Here is a 12,587-nt window from a genome sequence, read left to right as displayed (position 1 = left end):
AATTTGATACTTTTCAATTTCATAAAGAAGCATTTCTGATGCCACAATTGGCATTACATATATTTCCTAGCTTTGGCTATGTTATTTTTCAATAAATCACCATCCATGGATCTCTTCTCATGATTCTTAAGGTCTGTTGAGAACAATTCAATTACTTTTTAATTTGGCTTTTGATTTGGCAGGTTGTGGGGCATTTGGTTTCCCATGGCCTGTCCTTATTAATATTATTATGCAAAATTTATTTAACTAAAAGTCCTATGGATTAATTTTTGTATCTTGAGTACCAATTACTACCAAATAAAAGTTTTATTATAGTTTATGATCCAGTTTCCCTCTTCTACTGTTATTTTCATCATCCTGTTTTCATTACAATCTTCAATTAGTCAAGTATACCAGGCATCTTCCAACTTCACTGATTTTCGTCTCAACAGCATTATAACAAAAATATCATAAATTAATTTGCTAAACACAAAATAGTCTTCTTAATTATATTGAAGCACATTCTTTTTATTTTATGTTCTTTCCATTTTCAGAAACTTGTACATTAGAGGCTGTTATGAATTATTCTTTTTAGTGGTTGTAAACTAAATTAGAATTTTTAAAACAAAGTAAAAGTTTTTTAGAACTAAAAGTTTTAAATTTTTTTTATTAAAGCGTTAGCAGTCATCTATCTGACAGAATAATATTTGTTTAAATTATTATATTTTGTTTTGTAATTCTTTTAATTCTAATTCATGAAATATTAATACATTACCCTCCCTTGCTTGGAAATTTCTTAGTAGTCAATGTGTCTGCCTTTATTTTTTTGCTATCTTATGCCTCTATCTTATTTTGCCTCCGTATCTTTCTTAGTTATTCTTATTTTTATTATGAGTATGTTATTTAAAGAGTAATGTATTTTATGTTCATTGCAGTGTTCATAGCTTCAAGATCTAGAGTAGCTTTGTTTAACAGGCTTCGCTCCCAGACTGTCGATATCTTCATGTTCAGAGCTCTACTCAATGGGGTGCTTTCACCATTCATCTCTGTAAGTCTTAATTTTATTTTTGGAGAACAAGACATTTAACTTTCAAAAAAGGTTATACTAAATGGTTAAATATTTAGTATTGAGTAGTTATTATTATTTACTGTAATTTTGGAATCCAATTACATATCTTAAGAGTATTCTGTGCAGCAGGAGAAATTCTTCATTGCAAATTCTCTTTCATCTACATAGTAGGGATGAGATTTTTCCGCTTTTTAGCGGATTTCCGTTTTTTTTTCGCTTTTGTTTGTAGAATTTTAACCTTTTTTTTTTTAAATCAAAAACTCCGATTCTCTAAAAGTTTAAGATATTTTTAATAAATATTTAGCTTTTACTGGAATTTAAGTTGTTGAAATAAAATAATTATATTTATTTCCGATTTTCAAAGATAAACAGAAAATTCGATCTACGTAGCTGCCAACCCTTCCGTATTTGTATCGTTGGTAACCATTTACGTGTTTGATTAAATACTTTCCGGTCCGCATGTGCATATGCTGAACTGGGTTCGGTGAAATTCTTGCACTCTCATATGCAACTCTGCTTCAGTTTGCAAGAAATTTTCAATTTCAAGCTTCATTTTCCACCCTCTGATATCGAATCAAAAAACCTCTTGATCTTTTTATAGTGGCTAATATAATCAAGAAAAGAGTTCTTTGTCAGAAACTAGTTACTTAATCATGATCATGTAAAGTCCTTGAAAATTATTTTGCATTTTGTTAATGTATGTAGTGCTAAAAAATATTTTTAGTGCTTAAAAATATTTGGCTGTGCACCCTGTTTATGCTTATTTAGATAATTTATTTTGATAAATACAAAAACTTAATAAAAGTATTTCATGCTTCTAAATAATATCCTATAACATTCTTGTGTTCCAATCTAAGCAGATTTAAACAGAACGAACAAGCATTTGTCATGGTTATCATCATTTGGTAGCCAAATATTGAGCACTTTTGTCATGCTTAATTGACATAAAGTAGAATTAATAATGTTCAAGTGCATTTGTGTTAAAAACGTATTGTGGAATTGCAGTTTCAATTCTATGAATAGACTTGGTTATAAGTTTTTTTATTATATTTTTACTATCTGTTCTTTACAAATATGTTACAATGCTTTTTTTTTGTAGTTTTCCCCTCTCAAGTTACGTTATTTGGTAAAAAAATTAAAGAATTGCAACAAAAATTTCATAACATTTATTATCCATAACTCCTCTTTATCAGTTCTTGTTATTATTATTATTTAATTTTCACTTTAAGATAGACTTTTATTACAGGGCTGCACCCTTTATGTACTTTTTGTTAAAATTTCTTCCAGTGGTAGCTAAGTTTATGTTTTAATCAGTGATTTTTTCCACAGTAAATTTGACTTTAAGTTGTTTTTCGCGCCACTACAATGTGAAAAATTCAAAAGTTCATATAAATTACTTTTTATTTCAGTTCTTTTGTTAAATTCTTAAAAAGTTGGCAAAATTAACCAAAAATTTTGAAGGCTTTAGTTTTTAATTATCTGTTAAATGATAATTGTCTGTTTTAATTATCTGTTAAATGATTTTGATTGTCTACCACTCAATGAAATATTTCGCAAAAAGCTTAGTAGTTGGCAGCCCCATATGTTGTTCTAAGATACTAAAGGTAAAATCGAAGGTAAATAAATAATTATATATCATTACCACATGTCCTGTTTTGCCAGTCAGTGTCAATGCACATAACTACTTTTTTAAAAGTTAGTTTTTAACTTATTAAAAAGAAAGTAACCTTAAAATTTAAAAAAAAAAAAAAAAAAAAAAAAAAAAANTTTTCCAACTATTTCACCCAGTAAAAAAAAAAAAACAATCCACATTTTGAGTGCCTTAAATTCTAAGTAGAAGACAAACTTTATAATAGTTTACTTAAAAAATCAGTAATAAGTATTTTTAACTCTTTGCCAGCATCGCCAGAATCCAGTTCAAGCAACTACTATATGCAATAAAGTTGATACCTGAACTGACTTTGGGCAGGAGAAAAATTTACGTTTCTATTTTGTGAAGCCAGAGCTGGGTTTGTTTCTACTTTAGGATACTTAATTCAGTGTTTTCATTACAGAAAAAAAATGGGAGAGAATTTCTCACTCTTTCTCAAAAACAGGGTGAGATTTCAAAAAGTTAAGTGAGATCTCTAAAAATTAAAAAAACACTAATAGACTTGGAAAAAAATTATTTCTTCAATTATAATAAATTTTTAACATCTTCTAATTGAATATTTTTGCTGCATCATATGGAAAATGTTCTATATCTACTTTTTCATCAGCTATTATATTTATTTGGCTGAAAAATATCCGTATTTGTTTCGTTTTGACCGTTTCTACCGATATTTGTTTCATTTTCATTTGTCCGCTACAGAGTAGAAGATGTCGCCTTAACAAGGTATTTGTCCATCTTAGATTCATGCACAAAAAATGTAAACGTCTTACATGAAGAAATCTTACCTACGGTGAACCAGTGGTTGCAGAGAAATGTGTTCTGAAAGGGGTTCCGTGGTTCGGGAGGGGGGTGGTGTTCTGCTGTTCGCACCCGTTCTGAATAATACTGGTAAATAGGGAAGCTAGATAACAAGGACCGATGTTCAAAATAATGAAAGATCAAGGAAGAACAGTGAAACGGATTTCATTAAAAATGGCAAAAGACGAAATTTTTTCCAAAACTCGCGCATTTTGAAATTGATTAATAGAGTGCGCGAACTTCTCGCATTTATAATTTTTTATTGCGAGAAAAAAAAATATGCGAGATTCTCGCGTTCTCGCGTTGCAGTGAAAACACTGACCAAATATGGTTTTATTTTTAAACTATATATTAATATTTTTTTTGAAAAGCAGAAAAGAAAAATTACTTTTGGTTGCAATAAACTCTATTTTGAAACTAAGAAAAATGTTGATTGTGTGTCATGTTAATTAATGCATTATATATAGTCTGATGTTTTAATTTTGTTCTTAATGTGAATTATTTTCGTGCTATTTATTAAAAAATATTAGGTTCCTTTTTTAGGTCTAAATAAAAAGCTTTTTAAACTTTAAAATATCTTAATTTGTTTTACATTTGCTGTAAAGCTGAATTTTTATGAATTCTTTATTTCAAAAGTTTTATTGAAAGTTATATGGATTCTATGTGAAAGTGACAATCTTTCTTGCAAAAATATATTTTTTTTACAGTGTTTCAATCTACCCCAAAACTTAGGCTTTCTGCAAAATTATTTCACAGCTGTTTCAAAATAAACTTAAAACAAGAAATGTTTGCCACAGTTGTTCCAAGGCAGGCTGTTTTTCATTAAATTTTAATAAACTTTTTCCAAAGTTTATATTCAATATCATAACATATTATTGCTTTAATAATTTTGCAGGACTAAAAAAAAAGCAATAAAAATTTATAATGAACATTAAATAATGTAATTTTAAATAACATATTGAATTTGTTTTATATGATATAAATGTGCATGCATGTCCATGTATCTCCCTCTTCAGTGTTTTCACTACAGCGTGAGAACCTTGCTTATTTTTTTCTTTTCTTGCATTAAAAGATTATTAACGCGAGAAGATCGTTCACACTCTATTAATCAGTTTCAGAATGTGCGAATTTTGGGAAAAAAATCGCCTTCTGCCATTTTGAATAAAATTCGTTTCACTTTTCTTCCTTGATCTTTCATTATTTTCAACATAAATCCCTGTTATCTAGCTTCCGAATTTAACCGATGCAAACAGCAGAATCCCCCCCCACCCCCNCCCGATTGACGGAACACCTTTCAGAATACATTTTTCTGCAACCGCATGTTCACGGAAGGTAAGATTTCTTCATATAAGATGTTTAAGTTTTTTTCAATGCTACAAAAGTAGTATATAGGGGGGGCTACAGGACACTTTTGCCCTTCCCTATATACTACTATTAATTTCTTATTTTTAAATTAAAAAAATTTAAAATAGGCCTATATTTTACATTTTTATACGAAATATTAAACAAGATCAGTATATTTAAAAATTCTTATTTTTATATTAATAATTTTTATTTTATTAAAAATCCTGTACCTTATTGAAAATATCGTTTTTTATTTTACATGTAATTCATAATCGTAATATTTATTTTTACCTTTAAAATCAAAAATATATTTTCCACTATTAATTTTTCTTATAGCTTTATCAGATAATTCACCATGACATTTCGAGAGATAAAAATCTTTCTCATCATTGTCTACTTCTAATCTAGCTATAATAGAGTCACCGTNGACCCCTTTTAAAATTTTTTAAGAAGTCACGGACCACCCCCCTGTGAAAAAAATAATTGTAAAAAACATCAATTATTAGAAAACATTTAATTTTATTATTTTAATAGTATACAAAATTTTTAAAATAAAATTTTTTAATGTGAAGGTTGCTGTTGCTTTTCCTTAATTAATAAATTGAATTGGGGAATGGTTTTCGACAAAGCAACTTGCATATAATGTTCAACATTCAATCGATTTGGATGTTATGTTTTTATTGTCACAAGTGTGGAAAATCCCTCTTTGCAAAGTACACTGTAGTAAACGGAATTATAACTGCCATAGCTCGCTTTACAAGCAATGGGTAGGATTCCAAACGTTTTAAAAATTAGGAGTAGTCAGCGGACCCCCAAAATATAACTTATGGACCCCTTAGGGGTTCATGAACCACAGGTTAAGAAACCCTGCTGTAAAGGCATTAAACGTAAAACACTATTGTGGACCTAGTAAAAATTTTAAAAACTGTTGACAGCTATTCTCAATTAACAAGGGTTCAAATAGCGAAAAATTTAAATCTCCCCCCGTTGCTACGTTAAATTGCACGAAAGACATTTTAAACTCTTCTTGTTCTGGTGCATCCCCAGAAAGAAAAAAAAAATAGTGAAAAGAGGAAAATACGAAGATTTTGAAGAAAAACTGATGATATAGTTCACGCAAGCAAGATCCTCGAACATTCCTGTCAACGGAATTCGACTTAGAGGGAACGCCTTAGAGATTGCGAAGAAATTGAACGTTGACTTCACCCCTTCTAATGGATGGATTGATCGGATGAAAGAACGAGCTGGATTAGCATATAAAACAATTAAAGGAGATTGCAACAGCGTTGATTAACAAGAAGCTGAAGAATGGAAAGCTAAATTTCCTGAACTTAGTGTATTTCTAACCTTCAACCGTTTAAGAAGTTTTCCAATTTAATAAGTTATTTCTTTCCCTTGAAAAACTTTTTTAACTGGTTCCACTGTAGTTAATTTTGCTCTTATTATTATTGGTATAGAAAGTAATATAGAAATAATTCAGGGTTTCCACTCCTCAGGGAAAACCTGGAAAGTACAGGAAATCTTTAGCTTTTCTTTACAAACTGGCCCCCAGGGGCACACTCTTGTGTGACTGGCACGGCGCACCCGGGGCTCCGAGCTGGACCTGAGCATTTTTCTGTTTCTCTCCTGCGACGGTCCTGTTTTGAGTTTCTGTCTTTCATTATTTATTACATTGATCTAGTGAGCAAATATTTATGAGTTTTTGTACTTTTGATTATGCATTATTTTTGTTGCGTTAATATATATATATCTGTATATTTATTAATTATGTTTCACTTCATTTATATTATATTTATTCATTAAATTTTCCCTCTTGTCGTGGTTGCCAAATTGACTGGTAAAGGGCTTTTCGTCTTTGTTTCGGTTTTATATCGAACTCTGATGGGAAGAAAACCACCCGCATGATTGCCGTGCGTGGAGACCCGTGTCCCTGGAATAGGGGATCCTGGTAGTTGAGGGGCATCTTGGTACCCCAACACACTGCTTTGGCCCCTGCTTCAAAAAAACAGGAGGTGCATAGTGATCCGTATGCATCAATCGGCTTGTCACAAACGCCATCTGATGGCTAGGGTCAAGCTGGGTCACTTACTGGGCACCTCGTTAAGGGTGGAGGCTGCTTCAGGGGTGACTTACGGGCGTATAGCTATTGGCCAGCATCGGTGTTAAGTAGCGGATTTCTTACTGTTACTTACATCCCCTAAGTTGGACTCTGTGGTGGGTGGTGCAGTTGATAGTGGAAGTTGATTATTTTTTTCTATGGCTGAAAATGAACCGATGGTGTTCAGTTCCGCACACCAAAACAAAAGCGGAATAATTTCCTCACCTAGTTTCAATCTTGCTAAATGCACAAATTGCGACCCCACTACAGCAAAATTTCTGATCTTAAGCTCTACAGAAAAGAAACTCTCGTCTATGTCACCATTTTTAGTTCAAAAAGCACTTGAAGCAAATATTGGTAATCCAAAAAATGTCAAACAGATGCCATCAGGAGACTTGTTAATCGAAACAAATTCCAACAAACAAGCAGCTTCACTTTTAAAATTATCTGAACTCTGAAATGTTAAAATCTCAGTAACCCCTCACAATACTCTAAATATATCTAAAGGCGTGATCTCTGATAAGGAGTTATAGATGCGCGGCACATAACCATTAAAAAAAGTCCAGAAATAGTTACCACTCAACACATAATCTTAACATTCAACACTTCTATACTACCTGATGATATTAAAGCAGAGTACCGAAACTGTAAAGTTCGCCCATACATTCCCAATCCTCTCCGATGCTTCAAATGTCAAAAATTCGGCCATTCTACGAACAACTGCAGAGGAAAAGAGACTTGTTCTCGCTGCAGTGAAACCGGTCACACTTTCAAAACCTGTAATCCAGAAAAATGTACTAACTGTCCCGAATCTCACTCTGCAAATTCTCGTCAATGCCCTAGATGGAAACAGGAAAAACAAATACTAAATATAAAAGTAATGCAAAATGTGTCATATTTTGAGGCCAAAAGCAAATTTTTAAGCTCACAACCTAGACTTAATGTTTCATATGCTTCAGTGGTTAAAACTCCAAAAGCAACTAAATCCATAGGTATACAGACTGACAATAGTGAATCTGAACTTCGCAATACAAAACGCACAGTATCACCCAAATGTCCAAAAGCTCTGACAACAACTCCTTCTCAGACATCCAATGCGTTAAAATCAAAATCTGCACAACTTTCTCTGCAATCCAAAATCTCAATCCCATCAAATTCTGATCAGTTATTATCTCAAAACACTAGTAAAAACAGTCAATACCTGAAAATAACCCCACAAATGGTCAATGTTCTTCACAAAAAATTAACTCAATCCCCATTGGTAAGTAAACCGAAATATATATCTAAAAGCAGACAAAATCGTTTTGATAAAAACCGGAAAAAATTATCAAACAACCAACAGGATCAGCTTTTATCGGGTACAATGATTACAGACGACGAGAATTGCTCAGATGCTTCTCAAAACTCTCAGATGCAAATAGAAAAAGGGTTGGAAACTCCAGAAAACCTTAAACCAAAAAACATTAAAAATAAAAATGGCCGATAGACTTATATCGTGGAATTGTTGTGGGCTTTATGTTAATTTACCAGATATCAAAAATATCATCAAAAAACATAATCCCGTTTGTTTCGCACCTAAGAAACGACTTTTTTCATTGAAATAAGCCATGCAGAGGTGTATCTCTCTTGATTTCAAAAAGTTATCCATTTTTGCCTGTTCCCTTGACAACTACCTTGCAAGCAGTAGCAGCACAAGTTGCATTTCAATCAAAACTCATCGCAATATGCAGTCTGTACCTTCCACCAAATCAATCAATATCNACCCTCTGATATCGAATCAAAAAACCTCTTGATCTTTTTATAGTGGCTAATATAATCAAGAAAAGAGTTCTTTGTCAGAAACTAGTTACTTAATCATGATCATGTAAAGTCCTTGAAAATTATTTTGCATTTTGTTAATGTATGTAGTGCTAAAAAATATTTATAGTGCTTAAAAAGTACTTAAAAGGTGCTTATTTTTTGTTGAAAGATTTGGCTGTGCACCCTGTTTATGCATATTTAGATAATTTTTTTTGATAAACACAAAAACTTAATAAAAGTATTTCATGCTTCTAAATAATATCCTATAACATTACTGTGTTCCAATCTAAGCAGATTTAAACAGAACGAACAAGCATTTGTCATGGTTATCATCATTTGGTAGCCAAACATTAAGCACTTTTGTCATGCGTAATTAACATAAAGTAGAATTAATAATGTTCAAGTGCATTTGTGTTAAAAACGTATTGTGGAATTGCAGTTTCAATTCTATGAATAGACTTGGTTATAAGTTTTTTTATTATATTATTGCTATCTGTTCTTTACAAATATGTTACAATGCTTTTTTTTGTAGTTTTCCCCTCTCAAGTTACGTTATTTGGTAAGAAAATTAAAAAATTGCAACAAAAATTTCATAACATTTATTATCCATAACTCCTCTTTATCAGTTCTTGTTATTATTATTATTTAATTTTCACTTTAAGATAGACTTTTATTACAGGGCTGCACCCTTTATGCACTTTTTGTTAAAATTTCTTCCAGTGGTAGCTAAGTTTATGTTTTAATCAGTGATTTTTTCCACAGTAAATTTGTTTTTAAGTTGTTTTTCGTGCCACTACAATATGAAAGATTCAAAAGTTCATATAAATTACTTTTTATTTCAGTTTTTTTGTTAAGTTCTTAAAAAGTTGGCAAAATTCACCAAAAATTTTGAAGGCTTTAGTTTTTAATTATCTGTTAAATTATAATTGTCTGTTTTAATTTTCTGTTAATTGATTTTGATTGTCTACCACTCAATGAAATATTTCGCAAAAAGCTTAGTAGTTGGCAGCCCCATATGTTGTTCTGAGATACTAAAGGTAAAATCGAAAGTAAATAGATAATTATATATCACTACAGCATGTCCTGTTTTGCCAGTCAGTGTCACTACTTTTTTAAAAGTTAGTTTTTAACTTATTGAAAAGAAAGTAACCTTAAAACTTAAAAAAAAAAATAAAAAAAAATAAGTTTGAGAAAATACTCCAACTCAAAATTATGATGAATATTAGCTGCACAATTTTTTCAACAGGTGTAAAGCTGTTTTCATCTGAAATATCTGAATATTTGTTAAAAAAATTTTTCCTCACTGCTCAATTTGTTTTGTAGTGGATGATACTGAATCAGAGTCTGAGGAATTTACTGTTCTTGATGGTTACATTCATTATAGTTCTACTGTTAAGTTAGTCTGTTCAGTTACAGGAATGGCATTACCTAGACTGGTAATTTTTCAACTTTATTGTGATTTCTATTAATTTAACAACTTAGGTTTAATATGCAATAGTGCTTTTGTGTATCTTTCTGAATGTTGTCTTTATTGTTTTCTTATTGTTAGGCTTCATTGACTTTTTTGTAGTGTGAACAAAATTAAATGACAAATATGGTTTTATTTTTAAGCTATATATTAATATTTTTTGAAAAGCAGAAAAGAAAAATTACTTTTAGTTGCAATAAACTCTATTTTGAAACTATGAAAAATGTTGATTGTGTGTCATGTTAATTAATGCATTATATATAATTTGATGTTTATTATAGTCTGATGTTTTAATTTTGTTCTTAATGGGAAATATTTTCGTGCTATTTATTAAAAAAAATATTAGGTTCCTTTTTTAGGTCTAAATAAAAAGCTTTTTAAACTTTAAAATATCTTAATTTGTTTTACATTTGCTGTAAAGCTGAATTTTTATGAATTCTTTATTTCATAAGTTTTATTGAAAGTTATATGGATTCTACGTGAAAGTGAATCTTTCTTGCAAAAAAAATTTTTTTTACAGTGTTTCAATCTACCTCAAAACTTAGGCTTTCTGCAAAATTATTTCACAGCTGTTTCAAAATAAACTTAAAACAAGAAATGTTTGCCATAGTTGTTCCAAGGCAGGCTTTTTTTCATTAAATTTTAATAAACTTTCTCCAAAGTTTATATTCAATATCATAATGTATTATTGCTTTAATAATTTTGCAGGACTAAAAAAAAAAGCATTAAATAATGTAATTTTAAATAACGTATTGAATTTGTTTTATATGATATAAATGTGCATGCATGTCCATGCATCTCCCTCTTCAGTGTTTTCACTACAGCATGAGAACCTCGCTTATTTTTTTCTTTTCTTGCATTAAAAGATTATTAACGCGAGAAGATCGCACACTCTATTAATCAATTTCAGAATTCTGCCATTTTGAATAAAATTCGTTTCACTTTTCTTCCTTGATCTTTCATTATGTTCAACATGAATCCCTGTTATCTAGCTTCCCAATTTAACCGGTGCAAACAGCAGAACACAATGCCCCCCCCCCCCCCCCNCGCCCCCCCGAATGACAGGACACCTTTCAGAACACATTTTTCTGCAACCACGTGTTCACTGAAGGTGAGATTTCTTCATATAAGACGTTTACGTTTTTTTCAATGCTACAAATTTATTTAGTTATTCCAAATTGTTCAGCATCTGTTGCAAGGTCATTTAGCACTAAAAACCGAATTAAAACAAAATATCTTATACAAATGACTGATAAACATTTAAGCAACCTAATGAGAAAAGCTGATGAAAAAATAGATATAGAACGTTTTCCATGTCATGATGAAGCAGAAATATTCAATGCTTTAAAAATTAAAAGATGTTAAAAATGTATTATAATTAACGAAATATTTTTTTCCAAGTCTATTCGAGTTTTTTTAATTTTTAGAAATCTCATTTAACTTTTTGAGATCTCACCCTGTTTTTGAGAAAGGGTGAGAAATTCTCTCTCATTTTTTTCTGTAATGAAAACACTGCTCTTGTAATATGTCTTATGCATATGTATTCTTATTACAGATAATAAAGAAAGTTGACAAACAGACAGCTCTTCTAGATGCTGATGATCCAGTTTCACAACTTCATAAATGTGCTTTTTACATGAGGGATACTGAAAGAATGTACCTTTGTTTATCTAAGGAAAGAATCATACAGTTTGAGGTAACACATTTTTTTTTAACGAACTGTAAAAAAAATCCATGATGACTTTTTTAAAATTAAGTTACTAAATCTTTAATTAGATTTTTTTAATAAATTTAATTTATTCAAAATAAATTGTAAACTCTCATGAATGGTAATTAATAATTGACCCCTTTGTTGCAAACAGTAGATATGTGATAATTTCAATATTTTTATTGAATTCTGTAATTTTTGAGGGGTGTTTTCAGTATTTTTATGTACTTTTTCTTCAATTTCTCACATTAATTTTTTTAGTTTGGTCACATGTTTAAAACAAGGCCAAATTAATTCGTGTTTTCAAGCTCTTTTTTAGGATTAAGTGATTTATATAAAAGTTAGGTATATCAGGACTCTCACGGGCTGGAAGAACAGGGATAACCTGGAATTCTCAAGGAATTTTATTCTGACTCTCGAAAGCAGGGAATAGTCGGGAAAAATTGCATATTTTTACAGAAACTTGGAAAACTCTCATACCTGGAAGAACCCAAAATTTTCAGCAGCAGTAATCAGTTATTGAGATTCAATTTAAATAATNCTAAATAAATGGAAGAATTTAATGACCTCAAACGATTTCCTGAAACATACAAATTAAATGAACTCGAGATAGGTAAATATAATTTAATATCACTGAGAAAAATAAATACAAAATACGGTGACTCTATTATA

The 12,587-nt window shown here is 30.5% G+C and overlaps 1 pseudogene; it reads left to right on the top strand.

Annotated features, from left to right (window-relative positions):
- LOC122268315 (recombining binding protein suppressor of hairless-like) overlaps positions 1–12,438 on the top strand; it is a 28,936-nt pseudogene extending 16,498 nt beyond the window's left edge.
- Positions 12,439–12,587: the final 149 nt, after the last annotated feature.

This window comes from Parasteatoda tepidariorum, chromosome 9 (genome assembly GCF_043381705.1).
Source record: "Parasteatoda tepidariorum isolate YZ-2023 chromosome 9, CAS_Ptep_4.0, whole genome shotgun sequence".
Taxonomy (NCBI): domain Eukaryota; kingdom Metazoa; phylum Arthropoda; class Arachnida; order Araneae; family Theridiidae; genus Parasteatoda; species Parasteatoda tepidariorum.
Note: the sequence above shows the minus strand (reverse complement) of the source record. Positions and strands in the feature narration are given on the sequence as shown.